The sequence below is a fragment of the Macaca fascicularis genome, chromosome 10, assembly GCF_037993035.2.
Source record: "Macaca fascicularis isolate 582-1 chromosome 10, T2T-MFA8v1.1".
Classification (NCBI taxonomy): Eukaryota; Metazoa; Chordata; class Mammalia; order Primates; family Cercopithecidae; genus Macaca; species Macaca fascicularis.
Window position 1 is genome coordinate 81,247,245 of NC_088384.1, and position 20,996 is coordinate 81,268,240.

Genomic DNA, 20,996 nt, shown 5'->3' on the forward strand with positions numbered 1-20,996 from the left:
AAAAGATCTGTATGGACTTGAGTACGGTCCTGTTGTGTCCTCTCCAACCTACTGTCTCCAAAAAGGTGACTGTTTCCTCTATTATGAAAAGGGATTGCAACTCTGAGGTCTAACATGTGTCTCTCCTCACAGCGCCAAGATTCCAGGTCATTCCCTCCCGTGGTGTGGGGAGTGGCAGATTCCGGGGGTCCTCAGAGAGCCACTTAGACACCTCACTTACCCACTGGTTTCAACTCCTTTCTCACTGACTTGGTCACAGATTTCCTGGCATATCCTGCCTTATCGTGAGCGCTTTTGTCTCCTTCCAGATCCATATTAAAACACACACACACACACACACACACACACACACACACACCAGCAAGCAAAGAAATATCCCCAGCGGCAATAGAACAGCAGAAGCCTCTGATTCTGATGGCTGAATGTTGAGGGCACTTTGCTTTAGTGACACGCAGTTTATCCCTTTGTGCAATTCTCATGTCAGCCCATAGAGGGTAGAAATGGCTTGCTTTACAAAGGAGAAAGGCTCAGAAGGTGAACTTGCCCAGGGTCACACCGCCTCATAATGAGCAGTGTTTGTCTTGACTCCAGAAGCTACTAAGCTTAACCCGGCAAACCCCAGCCTTCCTTCCTCAGCCTTGCCCAGCCTTGAAATGCCCCTTACCCCAGCTCCAGAGCAGGCGTTCCCAAACTCAGGCTCACACCAGTAAAAGAGAACCAAGGGCATTAACAGCAGTTAGCTGTGGGAGGAGAGGCTAGACCGAAAACGTCTGGGAGCCAGAGAAATGAGGTGCTTAGAGTGTTGGGGTTTTTTTCTTTGTTTTGTTTTTTGTTTTCATTTTTTGAGATGGAGTTTCGCTCTTGTTGCCCAGGCTGGAGAGCAGTGGCATGATCTTGGCTCACCGCAACCTCCACCTCCCGGGTTCAAGCGATTCTCCTGCCTCAGCCTCCCAAATAGCTGGGACTATAGGCATGCACCACCACACCTGGCTAATTTTGTATATTTTTTAGTAGAGGCGGGATTTCTCCATGTTGGTCAGGCTAGTCTCAAACTCCTGACCTCAGGTGATCCGCCCACCTCAGCCTCCCAAAGTGCTGAGATTACAAGGCGTGAGCCACCACACTTAATTCTGGGAAAGTTTCATTTTTAGTCCCAAGGTCAGAAAAGTAAGCAAATGAGGAAGCTTTAATTTGAAAACTCATTTAATACAGGAAGTCAAGATATTTTGTAATATCTGTCTTTTAAAATCACTTAAAAATTTTTTTTTTAACTCACAAGGTTTCTTTTTTGGGGACTGGGCATAGTGGCTCACCTTGTAATCCCAGCACTTTGGGAGACCAAGACAGAGGCTCACCTGAGCCCAGGAGTTCAAGAACAGCTTGGGCAACATGGCGAGACCACATCTCTACAAAGACTTTAAAATTAGCTGGGCATGGTGGCACATGCCTGTAGCCCCAGCTACTTGGGAGGCTGAGATGAGAGGATCCTTTAAGCCCCAGGAGTTCAAGGTGGCAGTGAGCTATGATCATGCCATCACACTCCAGCCTCAGTGACCCTGTCTCAAAAAAAAAAAAAAAAAATTGGCGTCTACATTTAATATCTCTATATTCATTTTTATTATTTTCTCACATAGCGTGACTTTCCTGCCTCCTCCCCTTCCATCCCTGTCACCCCAGAATCTCTCAGTGGTAGGAGAAAGAAGGGGAGCATTCCTCTTTGTTATTTCACCCATCTTTCCTTCTCATGCACCCTACATCCAAGGACTCTTGAAGTCCGGGAAATCATAACTGGAAAATCTGAAAAGGTGAAGCCCTTGGCCCTCACTTGCATTAGTTTTTCCAATTCCTTGAACCTCACTGGAGTTGTGTGGAAATATTGAGTGCTATCAGAAAGAGGGGAGGCCGGGCGCAGTGGTTCATGCCTGTAATCCCAGCACTTTAGGAGGCCGAGGCGAGCGGATCACCTGAGGTCAGGAGTTCTAGACCAGCCTGACCAACATGGAGAAACCCCGTCTCTACTAAAAATACAAAATTAGCCAGGCATGCCCGTAATCCCAGCTACTCGGGAGGCTGAGGTGGGAGAATCACTTGAACCCGGGAGGCAGAGGTTACAGTGAGCCGAGATCGCACCATTGCACTCCAGCCTGGGTGAAAGAGCAAGACTCCATCTCAAAAAATAAAATAAAAATAAATAAATAAATGTAGAAAAGAAAAAGCTACCCTGACATTTGCCCACATATTTCATGTTGCATCAAGACTCAGTGATTGGCCGGGTGGGGTGGCTCACATCTGTAATCCCAGCATTTGGGGAAGCCAAGGCAGGAGGATTGCTTGAGCCTAGGAGTTCAAGACCAGCCTGGGCAAAACCAAGACCCTGTCTCTATTTAAAATAATCATGATAAGTTTTGTAAAGGCTCAGTTATCTCAGAGGAGTCCCAATTTTTTAAAAACCTGAATGAGAATGCTCCCGACACCTGTGGGGAAGATACTTTCCGCTATAACGATTTACCCCCTTTCTCCAACTCACTGTGTGAGTTCCCAAAACACCCATAATTCCCCATGTGCCTCAGTATCTTCAGTCATTACAGAGGAAAAAATCCTATAACCACTTCTCCCCAGCCACTGCAAATGACATACGCTGTGTGGGTCTTAACAGGAGAGTGTCTCTCTTCTTCACCCCTGGAAGTTGGGCAGGGAGGCCTCTGGCTGCTCTCTGACATACCTCGGATGGAAAAGTGGACCGTGGAGAGAAGGCAGAGACCTGTGTAAGAGAAGCAGAGGACCTGGAGGAGGGAGGGCCCAATGCCCCAAGCCTGTGCCCTCTGACTCAAGAGATGTGTTGATGGACATAAATGGGGCCAGTAACAGGGAAGGCAAATGAGGTTCAAAAATATAGACACCTATGACTGCACCACTGGACTCCAGCCTGGGCAACAAAGCACAACTCTGTCTCCAAAAATAAAACGGTTAAATAAGTATATAAATATATACTTATAAAGATATATATATATATCTTTATATATGTCTTTAAGGAATATATACTTATAAAGATATATATATATGTCTTTAAGGAAAGAGTAAGACTTGCAACAAGGCCTGGGGTCAGGGCTCAGTGCATAGGCTCTATAGGCTCTATTGCTGGTGATGGGGTAGCTGGTTTGGGCCCAGCCCCTGGCTGGTAGGGGAGGCTATTGGAAGAGACCAAAGACCACTTCCAGGCAGTGCTACAGAGGTCAGGAGGCAGAACTAACGGTGAGATATTCTGGGAACCCAGGAGGGTCGGGGATGAAGGTCTGACCAGGTGCTTACAAAGGGGCCCTGAATCTCTGTGCTACCAACTTAATTTCCTGAAATGCTACTACAGAACCAACATTACTGGTATCTAGCCCAGCCCATGTGATCCAATGTTATTTTTTAAAAAAAAACAAAAATGTAGCAGAACCACTGCTTCCTTTCTAGGAGTTACAGACATCCAACTTCAAAATGGAAACACCCTCATTACTACTGAGGGTGAGACACCAAGCATTAAACCCAAGCGGACTGCAACTCAAAGTGTGGTCCTTGGCCCAGCAGCACTTGTTAGAAACGCAGAATCTCACAGGGCCAGGACTAGGGTGGCACAGGTGAGCACCCCAGGCACAGCATTTAAGGAGGCTCTCACTGTCAGAGTCATACAGGGCACCTCCTCAGCTCACCCTAGTCCCAGCACCAAGGTCCACCCAGACCTTTCTGAGTCAGAGTCTGCCTTTTAACAAGACTCTCAGCGATATGTATGCCCAGAGAAGTTTAAGAAGCTCTGGCCTTAGAGATGTGGCATGGATTTGGCAGGGAGGATGCCAGACACCAGAGGAATTGTCAAGAAAGAGTATAGATGCCATAAATTCTGCCAGCCAGTGTACTGAGTTAATGGTGTCCCCCCGAATTCACATCTACACAGAACCTGTGAATGTGACCTTATTTGAAAATAGGGTCTTTGCAGATGTAATCAAGTAAAGATAAGGTCATACTGGATCAGGGTGAGTCCTAAATTCAGTATGACTGGCTTCCTTAAAAAAAGGAAAAGATAGGCTGGGTGCGGTGGCTCACGCCTGTAATCCCAGCACTTTGGGAGGCCGAGGTAGGCGGAGCACCTGAGGTCAGGAGTTCGAGGCCAGCCTGATCAACATGGTGAAACCCCATCTCTACTAAAAATACAAAAATTAGCCAGGCGTGGTGTTGGGTACCTGTAATCCCAGCTACTGGGAGGCTGAGGCAGGGGAATCGCTTGAACCTGGGAGGCAGAGGTTGCAGTGAGCCAAGACCGTGCCATTGCACTCCAGCCTGGGTGACAAGAGCAAAACTCCGTCTAAAAAAAAAAAAAAAAAAAAAAAAGGAAAAGAGGTACAGAGCAGGAAAGGCCATGTGATGATGGAGACAGAGACAGGGTGATGCAGGTGCAGGTCAAGGAGTCCCAAAGACTGCCAGCAAACACCAGAAGCCAGGAAGAGGCAAGGAAGAATTCCTCCCTGCGCCCTTCAGAGACAGCATGGCCCTGCCGCCATCTTGATTTTGGACTTCTAGGCTCCAGAACTGTGAGAGAATAAATTTCTGTTTCGAGCCACAAGGCTTATGGGAATTTGTTACACCAGTTCTAGGAAAATAATGCAGCCAGAAACTTCACATCTTTAAAAATCGGGATGCCACCTTTCCACTCTGTCACTGGAAGGAATATGTGAGAGAATGATGCAAATATGCTTTTAAAACCATAATATGCAATACAAATGTAAAGTGTTATTTTTAACAACATATTTTTAATTAGAAAAGTACTTTATCAGCTTATTTTCAAATAAGTGTGATGGTTTGTGTGACAGTTTGGATCACTGTTGAGCAAATATTTGCTCCCCTCTCCTCTTCCACTGTGGGTAGCATGTACTACCTGCCCGCTTGCTGTTGGGCTTGGCCGTTTGACTTCCTTTGGCCAATGGGATGTTAGTGGGCGTGATGTGAGCAGGGGCCTCCACTGTGCTTTTGCAATCTTTTCGTACTCCTGCCTCCACTGTGAGAACAGCATTCCCCAGGTCATCGCCTGAGCCACTGAATGGAATCCACGCAGCAGATCTAAATGGAGTCCACAGCCTGGAGCCAAGCCAAGCTAGATCAGTTGGCCCACAGACAATTTGTGTGGGAACAAATTCTCGTTATTGTAAGCCACTGAGTTCTGGAGTAGTGTGTTAAGCAGCATCATTGTGGAATAGCTGACTAATGCAGGATGATATCCCCAAAAAGGAGAATAAGAAATCCATCCCATTCTAGCATAGCAGTATCCTAAGACACAGGTGATGGCATTTCAGAGGGTGTCTTTCTCATCTTTATACCATCCTGTCTCCTATTTTTGTGTTTGTATTTGAATAAGCTATCTATTAAGCCATTTGAAATTCATGGAAATTGGCCAGGCACAGTGGCGCACACCTGTAATACCAGCACTTTGGGAGGCCAAGGCAGGTGGATCACCTGAGGTCAGGAGTTCGAGACCAGCCTGACCAACATGGAGAAACCCCATCTCTACTAAAAATACAAAAATTAGCCGGGTGAGGTAGAGCGTGCCTGTGATCCCAGCTACTTAGGAGGCTGAGACAGGAGAATCACTTGAACCCGGGAGGCAGAGGTTGCAGTGAGCTGAGATCATGCCATTGTACTTCTCCATCAATTACAGTCCATCTGCACCACAATCAGGTCAAGATATATCCCCCACTCAGGTGTAATAATCTGGGACCTTTGTACCATGCATGTGTTTTCTTCAGAGACTCCGGTGTCTCTCTGCCAACACAACCCCATTATTCTGGCCAGGCCATGAAGTTAAGTAATTTGCCAAATTTCAGCGTGGGTTGACAGATTGCCATAGCAGTCAAATAGGCCCCAGGAGCAACAGGGATACCAAAAGGGTAAGTGACTTTGCAAACCAATGATAGAGCAAGTGAAATTAGCTCCCACCTCTCCAAAAAGCAGTCTCAACAATAATATAGCAAACATTTACATGGCTAAAAGAATTAGAAAGCTCGTGTGTATTAAGGGCTATCACTTTTTTCTCCTATGAGTTCTCTCAATTCATCCCCTAGGTGAGGTAAGTATTATCAGCCCACTGTACAAAGTAGGAAACATGCAGTGGTACACCAGTAAATATTTACAACTCTGTGGGCTGGGGGAACACTGATTTGCCAATTCCCATGGTGTAAAGATTCCCACCACAGCCAACATGATGTCAGTGGACACAGAGTTGGGAAGAGATGCAAACATCCGTCTCTCCAGTGGGGATAAACCAGCTCCAGCACACATTGGAACTGTGCACAGAGAGGTCAAGCAACTCGTCAAAGTCACTCAGCTAGTATGTGGGAATCAAGGATTTGTATGAAAATCTTCTGACTTGAGCGTGCTCCTCAGCACTACTCTTAATTTCCCATGAGAATGGCAAGGCCTCCCGAGCCAAGGACCCTAGATAACCTTTACTCGTGACAATGTCCTTGAGTTGGTTTTTCTCAGAACATGTTTGAGAAAGACCTACAGAACTCCATAGACACTTTTTTCTTCCAATTACTTTACACTAGGTTTCAAATGCCAAAATAGTGAAAATTTCTGCCAAAAGTTTCTCTGATTCCCACTGGGTTGGTCCTCTCTGACATTTGCTTGCAAATCTGGGTGAAAGGTGGAGTTAAGAAGGGGAGGGAAGAGTTCTGCCTTTTACCCGACAGAGACAACAGACAACACCAAACCAGAGACCTTTCCACCCCTACAACTGGTTGGCCCAACTCTTACTCGTGCATGGCAATCGTTGGTGCCAAGGCCCACCAGAGAGAGGTGACTTTTCCTTAGGGACTGAGATCTGCTTCTAGAGGCTGCATGAAATGCTTTTACCCTGACCTTTTCCTCCTTTTATAAGGTTCTTTTAATCAGGTAGACATCAGGAGAGCAAACAGGCAGCCAACACTTGGCAAGAAGCTGCTGAATCCATTGCATGTAACTCAAGCAAAGTTCACCCTTTTAAGATAAGGGGCTGCACACGTTACTGTGTGTGGGGGTAAGAAACATACGTGGGCACAGTTGGTCAGATATGAGACCACAGGGATTTGTGAGGCCCGCCCTTAGTATTTGTGATTTTGGTTTTTGTTTTGTTTTGTTTTGTTTGAGATGGAGTCTCACTCTGTCACCCAGGCTGGAGTGGAGTAGTGCCATCTCAGCTCACTGCAACCTCCACCTCCTAGGCTCAAGCGATCCTCCCACCTCAGCCTCCCAAGTAACTGAGACCACAGGCACTCACCACCACACCCGGCTAATTTTTTGTATTTTTGGTAGAGACAGGGTTTCGCCATGTTACCCAGGCTGGTCTTGAACTCCTGAGCTCAGGCGATCCACTGGCCTCAGCCTCCCAAGGTGCTAGGATTACAGGCATGAGCCACCACACCTGGCCATTTATATACGGCATGAGCCAATATGCCATACCTAAAATCAGCTGCCTCAGAACTAAAATGAGCAGATTGCAATTGTGGCCAACACCATTTTTACCCAAAACCATCTTCCCATCGTCCTTGCTAACAGAACTTGATTTGGGCTGAATCAATGTGTCCAGATCAGTGATCTATACTGGTCTATACCAATTATCACAATTGTATTCCCTAACTTATCAGTTTCCTTTGCAGGTTGGTGGGGCCAGGGAGGGGCCGTGGGATCCAATTCTGACCAATGAGGCCTAAGGGGAAGTACACTGTGGAGATTTCTTGGAAAGCTTTTTCTATTCTAACAAAAGGGAAAGTCAGCTGGCTTCACCCTTCACCTTCCTGTTCTTCCTGCCTTGAATGTGGATGTGACTTTTTGTTATGTAAGAAAAATAAACGAATGTATTTAAGCCATTGTTAGGTGGGGTTTCTGTACCTTATAGCTGAACTTATTTCTAACTGGTCGTCATGAGCAATGAAACAAATGAATTTTAGAGTAATGGAGCAGAGGGTCAACTTGACCCTACAATCTTTAGTTTGACTAATTGAATGAATGGAAACCCAATTGGTAGATAAATATAAAGAGTGTCAGAAGGAGGAGAGGTCAGAGGACATAAATAAGTTTTATTTGGGTGACTCTAAGACCTCAGTCATGCCTGACGTAATGGGATTCTGTGACGTATGTGTGGACCTTTGCAATGGAGCTGCTCAGAACATCCTTGGAACCCCCCTTTGGAAATTCTCAGCAAAGCCTGATTCACCTTCTCTATAATTTCCTCACTGTTGATGATTTTTCAGTACTTTCATAAGGGTTTGATTTTTTGAAATATCTGAGACTAAGTAAGGTGAATTGTGAGATTAGGATAAATAAAATATTTGGGTGAGTGATTTAATAAATAAACATAATCCTGATAATTGTGGAGTGTGTGTGTGCGTGCGTGTATCAGAAACTCCTCCTGAAAGCAATTCCAGAACATGAATTACAAACATGTTTTTAACACTGGAGGCATCATGTGCAAGAAGATTTCACCTACTAAGCAATTTTGCTGAACACTAACTTTTGCCAGATAATCTTTTTTATCTCCCTTAAGAGTTGGCAATCCAAACATTCTCTCAAGTAAAACAAGCAAGTATTCTCCATGTTCTCAATACTCCTCCCTCAAAAATGGTCTCAGAGTTCTAATCTTGGGTCTTTTATCAGGTTTGCTTTATGAAATTGAATATAATTTCTGCAGCAATAAAATGGAAATAATAGCATTTGCCTCCCTCCTAAAAGAAGTGTGGTGAACAAGAGTTGGTCAGCAACACCTAGAATGTGGAGTATGTCTCATGGGTTCCATAAATACTTGACATAATTAATAATTGCTAGTAAAGAGATTGTGTTAATATATTATTAAGGATTAATAATCATGTATTATAATCATTTCAGAAATGACAAAATGTCATCACTATTAAAATCTGCTTCAAAAAAATACCTAATGTTCCAATTCTCCGAGATTACTGTCCTACCCTCTTTTCTTCTCAACCCTTCACATCCACCCATCAGCTGTTGAGCTCACCTGCACATTATCAAGCAGCGTGAAGTCATCCTATGGGAACAGCCTCATCTTTTCACTGTGCACCTGTCCTCACCATATCTTATTTCCTCCTGTCCCAGTGAGGAGTGCCTTCGGAGTATTGTCCCTTTGTGGCCTCTGCAGGACTTTATTCCTGCAGTTTCCTCTTCTCTCTTCTGCATCATTCACCTCTCCCCGCTCCCTGGTGCCTTCTTATCTAATTTGTAAACATGTTTGTATCTGTGGGGGGTTTAAGCACAGCTGCAAATTCCTTGACAGTCTTCTCATCAAGAGAGAGGATCTGGCCGGGCACGGTGGCTCACTCCTGTAAAGCCAGCACTTTGGGAAGCCGAGGTGGGTGGATCACTTGAGTTCAGGAGTTCGAGACCAGCCTCGCCAACATGGCAAAACCCTGTCTCTACTAAAAATACAAAAAATTAGTTGGGCATGGTGGCGTGCACCTGTAATCCCAGCTACTAGGAAGGTTTAGGTGGGAGAATCATTTGAACCCGGGAAGCGGAGGTTGCAGTGAGCTGAGATTGCATCCCCATCAAGGTGCCAGGCATGTGAGTGAAGCCACCTTGAGCCCTCAAAACCAGCCCTTTCAACAGCTGAATACCACCAATGACCCCAGTCCATGCCGCATGGAGCAAAACGATGCACTCCAGCCTGGGTGACAAAGCAAGACTTTGTCAAAAAAAAAAAAAAAAAAAAAAAAAAGGAGGTATCTACGTCCCCACTAATTAAATCTGGGTGGGTTTGTGGCGAGAATGACCAACAGAGTACAGCACAAGGGATACTATGTGACCTCCACCCATAGGTCATGAAAGGCCAAGCAGCGTCTGTCCCGTTTGCCGGAGCTCCCTTGCAGAGCCCTGAGGCTCTGCAAGAACTTCAATTACCCTGGGGCCACCATGCTAGAGAAGTCACATGTCTGCGCTCCAGTCAATAGTCCTGGTGGAGCCTAGCCTTCTGGTCATCCCCATCAAGGTGCCAGGCATGTGAGTGAAGCCACCTTGAGCCCTCAAAACCAGCCCTTTCAACAGCTGACTACCACCAATGACCCCAGTCCATGCTGCATGGAGCAAAACAATCATCTAGGGGGTCGCTAACCAAATTCCTAACCCACAAAATCGTGGAATCGAATACAGCAGGTCCTCAAATCATATTGTTTTATTCAATATCATTTTCTTATAATGTCGATGAGAAAACAAAATTGGTCCACTGTCTCTGTGAAGTTTGCAGGTTGTCCCCAGGTCTACCTGGATTTTCTCCTTCCACATTCTGGTTTCCTTCCACATCTCAAAGCTGTGCATATCAAGTTCATTAGTGTGTCTACATGGTTCAAGGTTGAGTGAGCATGTATGTGTGTGTGAGTGCACCCTGCAATGGGATGGCATCCTGCCCAGGGCTGGTTCCAGCCTTGCACCCTGAGCTGCTAGGATAGGCTCCGGCCACCTGCTACCCTGAACTAGAATAAGCAGGTAAATAATTATCTTGTTTTTATTAATCTTTCTTAAATATAAAATATATGTATAACTCACATTTATTTTATTTTATTTATTATTTTGAGATGGAGTCTCGCCCTGTCACCCGGGCTGGAGTGCAATGGCACAATCTCGGCTCACTGCAACCTCCGCCTCCCAGGTTCAAGTGATTCTCCTGCCTCAGCCTCCCAAGTAGCCAGGATTACAGGCGCGTGCCACCACGCCCAGGTAATTTCTTGTATTTTTAGTAGAGACAGAGTTTCACTATGTTGACCGGGCTGGTCTCAAACTCCTGACCTCGTGATCTGCCCGCCTCGGCCTCCCAAAGTGCTGGAATTACAGGCGTGAGCCACCGCACCGGGCCATTTATTTGAATATTTAACATTAGAAGTGTTTTAGTCTTTATTTATACATTTGGTGACCACAGGAACTTAACTCTTGTTTATATCAATTCACCTATAGTAAAATTGGTTTCATTACACACGGCTTCATTTAAAGTCACAGTTTCCAAGAACCTATCAACAACGTTAAGTGACGACGTACTGAATAATGACTTGTTTAAAGCCACTAAGTTTTGGGATACTTGTTAGCAAGAAATAACCACAACAATGTCCCCCACCTTAAGCAGTTTTTAAACTCTACCATGTCCTATTTTTCTGCTCTATCTCACCACAGAACTTCTCCAGAGAGTTAAGAAGGCTAACACACTTTCCCGTGTTCTAACTCACTCCCCTCCTGCTTCAGTCTCAACCCCTCAGGAGACCCTGCCCTTGTCCAGGTCATAAATGTCTCCTCTTATTTAGTCTCTAAAAACCTGATCAGCCATGCTCTCCTCAGTGAAATACAGGCCTCTCCCCTTTCACGATACCAAACTTTCCTGAGTTTTCTTCCACCTCCCTGACTGCTCCTTCTCATCCCCCTCAGCTCATTCCTCCCCCTCTGCCCACCTTTAAAGGATAGAATGATAGCTTAATCTCCTTCTCTTCTGTCTCTATTCACGTTCCCTAGATGACCTCAACCCGTCTATTGGCTCTAAGCACCACCTCACGCTGATGCCTCCCAAATGTAGTCCCAGCTCTCCCCTGAATTCCAGAACTGGAAGGCCGATTGTCTCTTCAACATTTCCTTTGGAGACCTGACAGACATCTCAAAACTTCACATGGCCAAAACGAGCCTGTGGCTTCCCTACCCCTCATAGGTTGCTCTCTCGGATTCCTCTATCCCAGGAAATGGCATCTCAATCCAGCCAGTTCTCAGCCAAAAGCCCGAGGATCCTCCTTCATGCCTTCTTTCCTCTCATCCCTCATGTATTAGTTTCTTGCAGCTGCTTTAACAAATTATCACAAATTTGGTGGCTGAAACCAACCCACAATATTTGATATGGTTTGGATTTGTGTCCCCATCCGAATCCCATGTTAAGTTGTAATCCTCGATATTGGAGGTGGGACCTGGTGGGAGGTGATTGGATCATGGGGGCGGATTTCCCCCTTTGGTGCTGTTCTCACGATCGAGTTCTCACGAGATCTGGTTGTTTGGACGTGTGCGGCACCTCCACACTCTCTCGCGTCCTCCTTCTCCAGCTTTGTGAAGATGCTTGCTCCGCCTTTGCCTTCCGCTTTGAGTAAAAGCTCCCTGAGGCCTCTTCAGTCATGCTTCCTGTACAGCCTGACTGAAGGAACTTTAGTGGAACCATAAGCCAACTAAACCTCTTTTCTTTGTAAATTACCCAGTCTCAGGTATTTCTTTATAGCAGTGTGAGAATGAACCAACACAATACTGTTCAGCCGTAAAAAGGAATAACATCTTGATATGTGCTGCAACATGGATCAACCCTGAAAATTATGCTTAGTCAAGCCAGAGACCAAAGGACAAATATTGTATGATACTACTTACAGGAGGTACTTAGAATAGGCAAATATAGAGACAGAAAGTAGAACAGAGGTTACCATGGGTTGGGGGAAAGAAGGAGTTATTTTTTCATGGGTACAGAGTTTTTGTTGGGGCTGATGAAAATGTTTCAGGTATAGATAGTGGTGATGGTTACCTAATATCATGGTGAATATATTTAATGCCACTGGAGTGCACACCTGGCAGATGGTTTAAATGATAAATATTATGTCATATATATTTTACCACAATAAAAGTAACAACAACAACATACACATTCATCGTCTCAAAGTTCTGGAGGGGAGAATCCTGAAATCAGTTTCACTGGGCCAAAGTCAACGTGTCACCAGGGCCACACATCCTCCAGAGGACCCCATCCACTTCCTTGCTTTTTCCAGTTTGAGAACGGCATTCCTTGCATTCCGTGGTCCCTTTCTCTATCTTCAAAGTCATCCATGTAGCGTCTTCCTTTGATTTTTGTTGTTGTTGTTGTTTTACTTTTCTGAGAAAGGGTCTCGCACCATCACCCAGGCTGGGAGTGCAGTGCAATCACAGTTTGCTGCAGCCTCAACCTCCCACCTCAGCCTCCCAAGTAGCTGGAACCACAGGCATTTACCACCATGCCTGGCTAATTTTTGAATTTTTTATACAGACAGGGTCTCTCTCTGTTACCCAGGCTGGTCTTAAACTCCTGGGCTCAAGCGATCCTCCCACCTTAGCCTCCCAAAGTATTGGGATTGCAGGCATGAGCCACCATGCCCGGCCTTCCTTCTGTCTTCACATTGCCTTCTCTGTAGTAAGATCTCCCTATTCCTCCCTCTTATAAGAATAGTAGTGATTACAGGACAGACGGGGTGGCTCACACCTATAATCCCAGCACTTTGGGAGGCTGATACGGGCGGATCACCTGAGGTCTCGAGACCAGCCTGACCAACATGGAGAAACCCTGTCTCTATTAAAAATACAAAATTAGCTGGGCGTGGTGGTGCATGCCTGTAATCCCAGCCACTCCGGAGGCTAAGGCAGGAGAATCGCTTGAACCTGGAAGGTGGAGGTTATGGTGAGCCGAGATTGCGCTGTTGCACTCCAGCCTGGGCAACAAGAGCAAAATACTGTCTCAAAAAAAAAAAAAAAAGAAGAGGACAGTAGTGATTACATTCAGGGCCCACAGGGATAATCCAGGATAATCACCTCATTCAGGGTCTTTAATCATATATGCAAAGTGCCTTTTGCTATATAACATTTACATGTTCCAGGGGCTAACACATGGATATCTTTGGGGATTATTTATTCAGCCTAACATACCTCACTTCCAATTCACCAATGGATCCTATTGGTTCTACTTTCAAACCGTATTTCAAATCTGTGTACTTGTCTTCGCTGTTACTGTTATTACTCTCAGGGCAACATCACCACCTCCCCATGGGCATTTTCAGCAACCTAAAACCACTAAGGTTTATTTCTCATACTATATATGCATTGTGATCAGCCCTGGGGGAGCTCGGGTATTCCTTGGGATCCAGGCTGATGGAGCAGCCACCATCAAATAGTGGCGACTGGCATGCCAGTGAGGCAGAAAGAGCTCTGGAGGGCCTCATACTAACAACTGGATGGCATTGTCTGGAAGTGACACACATCGCTTCCTGTTGCAAATCATTGGCTAGAACAAAACATGGAAACGTGGCCCCACCCAACCACAAAGGGCCAGGCAATACAATCCTACCAGTAGCCAAAACAGGGAAAACCTGAACTATATGCTTAATAGCCTTAATGACTACCACAGAGCCTTTCACAAAATGATCCCAAATAACCTTTCCAATCTCTCCTCCCTACACTCCTCCTCCATGGCCCCTACCATCCTTCCGCCCTCCCACCATATTGAGCTACCTGTTTGCTCAACACACCATGCCTTGTCAAGCCTCCATTTCTTTCACATACTGAGCCCTCTGCCTGGGATGCTGTTAAGACGTAACCATTATTCTGCCCATTGATTTGTTTTGCCTGTTCTTGAATGTCATAAAAATAAACCCGAATAGTATGTACTCTTTTGTGTTTGGCTATGAGAGTCATCTGTGTTGTTAAGTATGGCAGAGTTCATTCTTTTTTGTGGCTGTATAGTAACCCGTTGTATGGCTATACCATGATTTACGTATCAGTTTTTCTATTGATAGCCTTTTGGGTTATTTCCATTTTGGAGCATTTACAAAGTTGCTATAAATATTCTTTTGGTAGCTATACACACTCATTTCTCTTGAGTGTAAACCCAGGAGTGTAATTGCTGAGTAATCGGTTAGACATATGCTTAGCATTCGTGGAATCTGCCAAGCAGTTTTCCAAAGTAGCTATACCATTTGACATTCCCACCAGCAGTGTATGAGTTCTAGCCAGGCATCATTTGAGCCTAGGAGTTTGAGCTTAGCCTGGACAGCATAGTGAGCCCCCACCTCAAAAAAAAGTTACATTTGCTCCACACCCTTGGCAACACTTGATATTGTCAATCTTTTGAATTTTGGCCATTCTGGTGGGTGTACAATAGTATCTCATTGTGGTTTAAATTTGCATTTCCATGATAAATAACGATGTTGAGCACATGCTCCTATACTTATTGAACAGCATGTATTTTTTCATTCAACAAATGTTACTGAACATCCATGCTGCATCTGCACGTTTCTATAGCAATGGGGAATAAATAACACTCGAGCTCCACAAGATTCCAAATCATTGCTTTGTTTGTCAAGCACTTTTATTTTTGAAAGAATTTTCCTTAACATATTAGAAATCTAAATAAATGCACAGATAAACCCTGACTGCTTTTCTGAGGAAAATTCCAAATAAGGGAATGTAACTGATCAGAAACAGGAGAAGGACAGGGCACAGTCACAGTCATTCATTCAGTAAATATCTCTCTCTCTCTCTCTCTTTATTCCTGTATGAGATGGAGTTTCGCTCCTGTTGCCCAGGCTGGAGTGCAACAGTGCAATCTCAGCTCACTGCAACCTCTGCCTCCTGGGTTCAAGCAATTCTCCTTCCTCAGCCTCCTGAGTAGCTGGGATTACAGGCACATGCCACCACACCCAGCTAATTGTTTGTATTTTAGTAGAGATGAGGTTTCACCATGTTGGCCAGGCTGGTCTCCAACTCCTGGCCTCAGGTGATCTGCCTGCCTTGGCCTCCCAAAGTGCTAGGATTGCAGGTGTGAGTCACCATGCCCAGCCCAGTAAATCTCTCTTAAGCATCTGTTACGTGCAGGTGCTGCCAGATACTCAGATACAGCAGTGAACAAGCTGGACACACTTCCAGGACGAACAGAGCTCACAATTCAACTTTTTGTGATGTGATAGTGTGCTCACACTGCACGATTTCTTTCTCTCTTCCACCCCTTCTAGGCTGGGAACTGCTTGAGGGCAGGGTCCAAGCCTTGTTCATCTCTGAGCCCCCGTGTTATATAGTGAGCACCTGGGTGACTTATTAGCATGGTCTCAAGATACATGTGCTGAACTGCTAAGCCAATTCATTTACTTTACAAATGAAAAATATGAGATAGACAGAAGCTTAAGAACATAGACACTGTACCCAGAAAGATGGTAGTGGTGTTGGAATGAGAATCCAGCATCTTGTGTCCCAGTTAAGGTCCTTTTCCCTTAGTATGCTGCCTCTGGCTGTGGTAAATTCCAGAATATAATTTGTAAATGTTCCTATCCACTGTCCCATCCCACTTCCTACAGTGACATGCAAAATAAAGTGGCAGGTTAGAGTCTGACCTCACATTTCTGTTTGAATCTTTTCCACTATGGATTTTAAAAGGATCTGAAAGAGTATTTTCTAAAATTCTAAGCATTCTATCCATCCTCATGTTGAAACCTGACTTGGTGAGTGACGCTTCAAAAAGAAAAGAAACATGAGTCTCAACCCATTACTACTTTATTTCCTCCAGATCATTTCCTCACAGGCAGGTCAGCCACGTCAGTGAGCCCACTCGGATGTCTTGGTTTCTACCCCTTGGAAGCTTCTTCTCTACATTCCATTTCGGGAGAGTTGGCTCTTCCCGGAGACTTGACAACCTGGTACCGTCTCCTCCCACAATCACCCTCCCATTCTTCTGGCTTATCTCTGGTGTCAGAGAAGAATGTAATCTTTAGGCTTGTACATTCTGACTCCCTTATTTTGGGGAAAACCTCTCAGCGTAGCTGACTGGAGGGCAGGGCAGGGCAGGGGCAGCTGGCCGAGCAGTCACCTGTCACCTGAGTCAGCCCTCATCACCCCATTGCAGGCTGCAAGAGTTGTAAAGAGAGCTGGACAGGACCCACTTAGAAGATACCAATTCTGGGTCTCTGGGGCAGTCTGTATTGGGAGTATTTATTCCTGGAGTACTGGGGGTAAGATGGGAACAGCTGGAGTCAGAGCCCTTGAAACTACTCAGTGGCTTGATGCTTACCAGGTGTGTTTACTTAGCCATACCTTCAGGGAAAGACTCACATTGCTAATATCAGGGCAGGTGAGACCTGGTCAGCTGTGCAAATAAGCCCAGAGCCAGAGTGGAACAGTGAGAATTAGATCACCCTTCCTTTTCACCGGGTGATTAGAAACTCAACACTGTGTGACCTCAGACAAGCCAATTTCCCCCTCTGGGGCTCATTTTCTCCTGAAATGGACAAGGAGGGAAGGGACCAGACAAGTTCTAAAGTTCCTTCTAAGGCCAAAGATCCATGACTCTGATTTTTATCTAAAACCATAAAAGTGTGGCCAAGTATATAATTACTGGCTCTATCCCGCCCTCCCCCCACCCCCAGCCCCGGCTGCTGTAGGTTTACTGTCAGTCTAACCTTGTAATCTTCTTCCAAGAGATTTTTTTTCTCTCAAAGATCCTAACAGTGTAGGGAATCTGAATTGGAAGGTTTTCTGGGACTCAATTTTCTTCCTCCACTTCTGCTCACTCCTCCGTCTCAACTCTCACCTTAGCCCTTCTCAATGCTGGGATGCTGGAGGACTTGAGCTGCGAATTTCAGGAACTTGAATTTGATTTTTACTGTTTTGAGTCCTGCCCCATCCACTCCTGGGCGCTGTGGAGAACACCATGATCCTCCATGTACACTGTCGCGCCTTTTCCCATTCACTGGTCAGAACATTTCTCCTGTGTGCCAGACGCCACCCCAGGCACCGGGGCTAGGAAATAAATCATGTGACCCAGTTATCAGGAAGTTGAGTCCTAAATGACAGAAGAGCCACGTCACTCTGCTTGATGGCAGGTAGCCAGTGTTCCCTAGGAAAAAACACCAAGGCAGGCACTTAATTTGGTTGGGGGCATCCGCTTGGGTGAAATCTTGAAGGGTGCTCTAGCAGGTGCTGTCAGTGCCCTGCCTATTCCCTTAGCCCTCCGTGGAGTTGCTTGATCTGTGTGCCAGGAAGTTAAAGCCACTGGAAGATCCCTCAAACCAACAAAAAGCAGAAGCTGGCGGAAAGATATCCCCTCTTCCTTGCCACTTGATGGAACAATCCTGAGGTATGCTCCGTACAGTCTCGCAGAGGCCCCCAGCAAGATGGAGCCCCAGCAGTCCACAGCAGTCTCTGCTCATCAACACATCATCAGCACCTTTCCTTCCCTGTCTCACGTCCTTATTCCATCTCCGTACTCCTTGAGATGGGCTCCCAAATAAATTACCTGCATGGCACCCGGGTCTGTATCTTAGGGTCTCCTTTCAAGGGGACCCACACTAGTAATCAAATAAATTAGCTGAAATGGAGACTAAGGCAATCTAGGGGGGCATCCAGGCAGAGGAACAGCTACAGTAAAGCCAGGGAGGGCAAGCATGGCACGGCACTTGGTGCGGCAATTGAAGGATGCATATCTGTTGGTTCACAGGATTGTGATGCAAGACCTTAGCATTCTTCTCCGGAGAGGACAGACACTTTAGTCCTCTTGTCCTGACCTCCAAGAAGTGCTAGAAGAGGAGAAAAGGCTGGAAAAGAGGGCTGAGCTTCCCTGAGAGGTGCCTGGTGGGCCCTACCCAGTCATCCTCCTCAGTCTTGGGCCCACAGTGACCCAAGAAGTCAGCTCTGTGTATTTTGAGAATGAGCTGCTCAACTATGGAAGGAAACTTCCCAGTGTCTTGGCTTCTCACACAATTTGGGTCTAAGTATTTGGAAAAGATTCTCTTGTGCTTAAGGGCATATTATAGTATCAGATGCTGAGGTCTATGGACAGCAATATAAGACAGTGGGTTGGCTGGACATGGTGGTTCATGCCTGTAATCCCAGCACTTTGGGAGGCCAAGGTGGGTGGATCACTTGAGGCCAGGAGTTCAAGCCAGCCTGGTCAACATGGCGAACTCCTGTCTCTACTAAAAATACCCCCAAAAAATTAGGCAGGCATGATGACACATGCCTGCAATCCCAGCTACTTGGAGGCTGAGGCATGAGAATCAGTTGAACCTGGGAGGTGGAGGTTGCAGTGAGCCACGACTGTGCCACTGCACTCCAGCCTGGGTGACAGAGGGAGACTGTCTCAAAAAAAAAAAAAAAAAAAAAAAAAAAGACAGTGGTTAAATCACATAGCTCACTCCATATGTTCTCCAGAATCTAGAGAACAAAAACCTTTGCGAGCCTCAGTTTCTTCACCTGTAATATAAGTATAATAGTAAGTACTTGGGGAGGATTAGATGAGACCATGCATATGGCATTAGGCTCTGACTACAGTAAGTGCTCAATTTTTAAAAAGGGGATGATGATGCACACAGAGGGTACTACCCACTGAGGCAAGGTCAACCCTCCGTCCTAGAAAGACCGATAAGCAAACCCTGGCATGCAGGCTCTGCCATCAGCCTCCCCAGCTCAGAAGCTGAACGGGGCAGCCTGCCAAGGATGGGTGTGCTAGGGTTGGGTACAACCAGGGCAACAGGGCAGTCCAGAGGGCCAACCTCAGATCAGCCTGGCCAGGCCAGGCCCTTGCCACCACTGGCAAACTGGCCAGCAAGCAGCAGTGGCAAGAAGTTGGCTCAGAGGGCCTGGGCCACACAGGATGGGCCACTCCAGGCAACAACAGGATGATGCCTTCAGGGAGATTCCTCAGCCAGGGCCACTCCAGAACCCTCGCCTACTGGTACACAGAGGAGTAGCACCCCAACATGGCTCCCCAAGGTCCTGTTTCATAGGCCCCCGTGGTGAACCAGCTTCCTTCCTCCTCCGGGTCTCTGTTCAATCCAGGCGTGTTTCCATGGATTAGGCTCCCTCTCATCTGGGAAAGCCCTGCCTGGACTCCCCAAACCCCTGCTGGCCTCAGCGTGGTCAATCACCTTACATGGGTGGACCTGGCTGGTTTAACTCTGAGGGAAACGTGATGTTCTAATTCTTTTTGTTTGTTTGTTTGTTTGTTTGTTTGATAGAAACAAGGTCTTGCTATGTCGCCCTGACCTGTCTTGAACTCCTGCCCTCCTGCCTCAGTCTCCCAACATGCTGGGATTACAGGCGTAAGCCGCCATGCCTAGCTTAATGTTTTAATTCTTGGGCATGGAGCTCACATGCAAAGGCAAAGAGGAAGCAGGCTGCCCACTGGTCTGCATGCTGACTCCACCTCTAAGTTGAACCCACTTCCTCCTGACTTCTTCCCACCTGGCGTCCTGTGTCTCCATGGCATGTATTTCTACCTCTGGGGCCTGGGCCAGACTCCCTGGGAGGTGACTGCATGAGCCTCAGGCTGGGGAGCACAGGGCGGCCTCTGCCTGCCCTGCGGAGGAGCAATGCTTCTGAGCAGCAGGGTCCTAGCTGGCACTGAGACCGAAGGATCTTCTTCAGGCTGTGGGTGGAGAAGGCCTCAGTGGAGATCCTCAGGAACTTCCAATTAACCCATCAACCCTAATAGGCAAGTTTCTGAGGTATCCTGGAGTTCCTCAGGGCTGTCCAGATAAGGACTGACAGGAGGAAAAATACGTAAAGTTCTGGTCTCAGTGTCTATCACACAAAGCTGCGGCTCATAAACCCTGATGAACTCTCAGACCCGGCTAGGGGGGATTGGGGGAGGATGCAGATCAAAGGCCCTCAGAGGAAATGACCAGGCTCTGCCTTGGGCCTTTGGGGGAGAGAAGTGCTGTCTGCTTTAAACAAAAGCGCTCTAAACAAAGCTCACTCAAGCATCACCTCACTCAAGCATCACATCTTCGGGAGACCTGGAGCTGGTAATCAGGACCCAACCTCCCAGGCATGGAGCGGGAATGTTCTTTCTGCGTTTCTGCCCTCTGTTTATTCTCACTCCTTGTGAGAGACAAACGTCCACACTGTCACTGAGCGAGGTCCCAGAGCCACCAAACAGACTGTCCGCGGGGCCTCTTGGGTCTGGTTTGAGCCTGCTCCTGCCCCAGACCCTTCTGAGGATCCTCTCTCCTGTCACCTTTTCCTGGAAATGCCTGCAAGCTTCCTCTAGACTCGGATGCCTTCCCTCTGGGAGAAGTGGCTTGCTCCCCTCGCTGGCTCACCATTTAGCCTCCAGCCATCCCAGGAAATGGGAGCCACCAGCAGGAAGGATCAAATTCCTGAGAGGTGACAGAGCTGCTCTGCCTCACTGCACTCCACTAGCCCTCATCGCTGACTCCTTTCATTTCTCCAGCTTG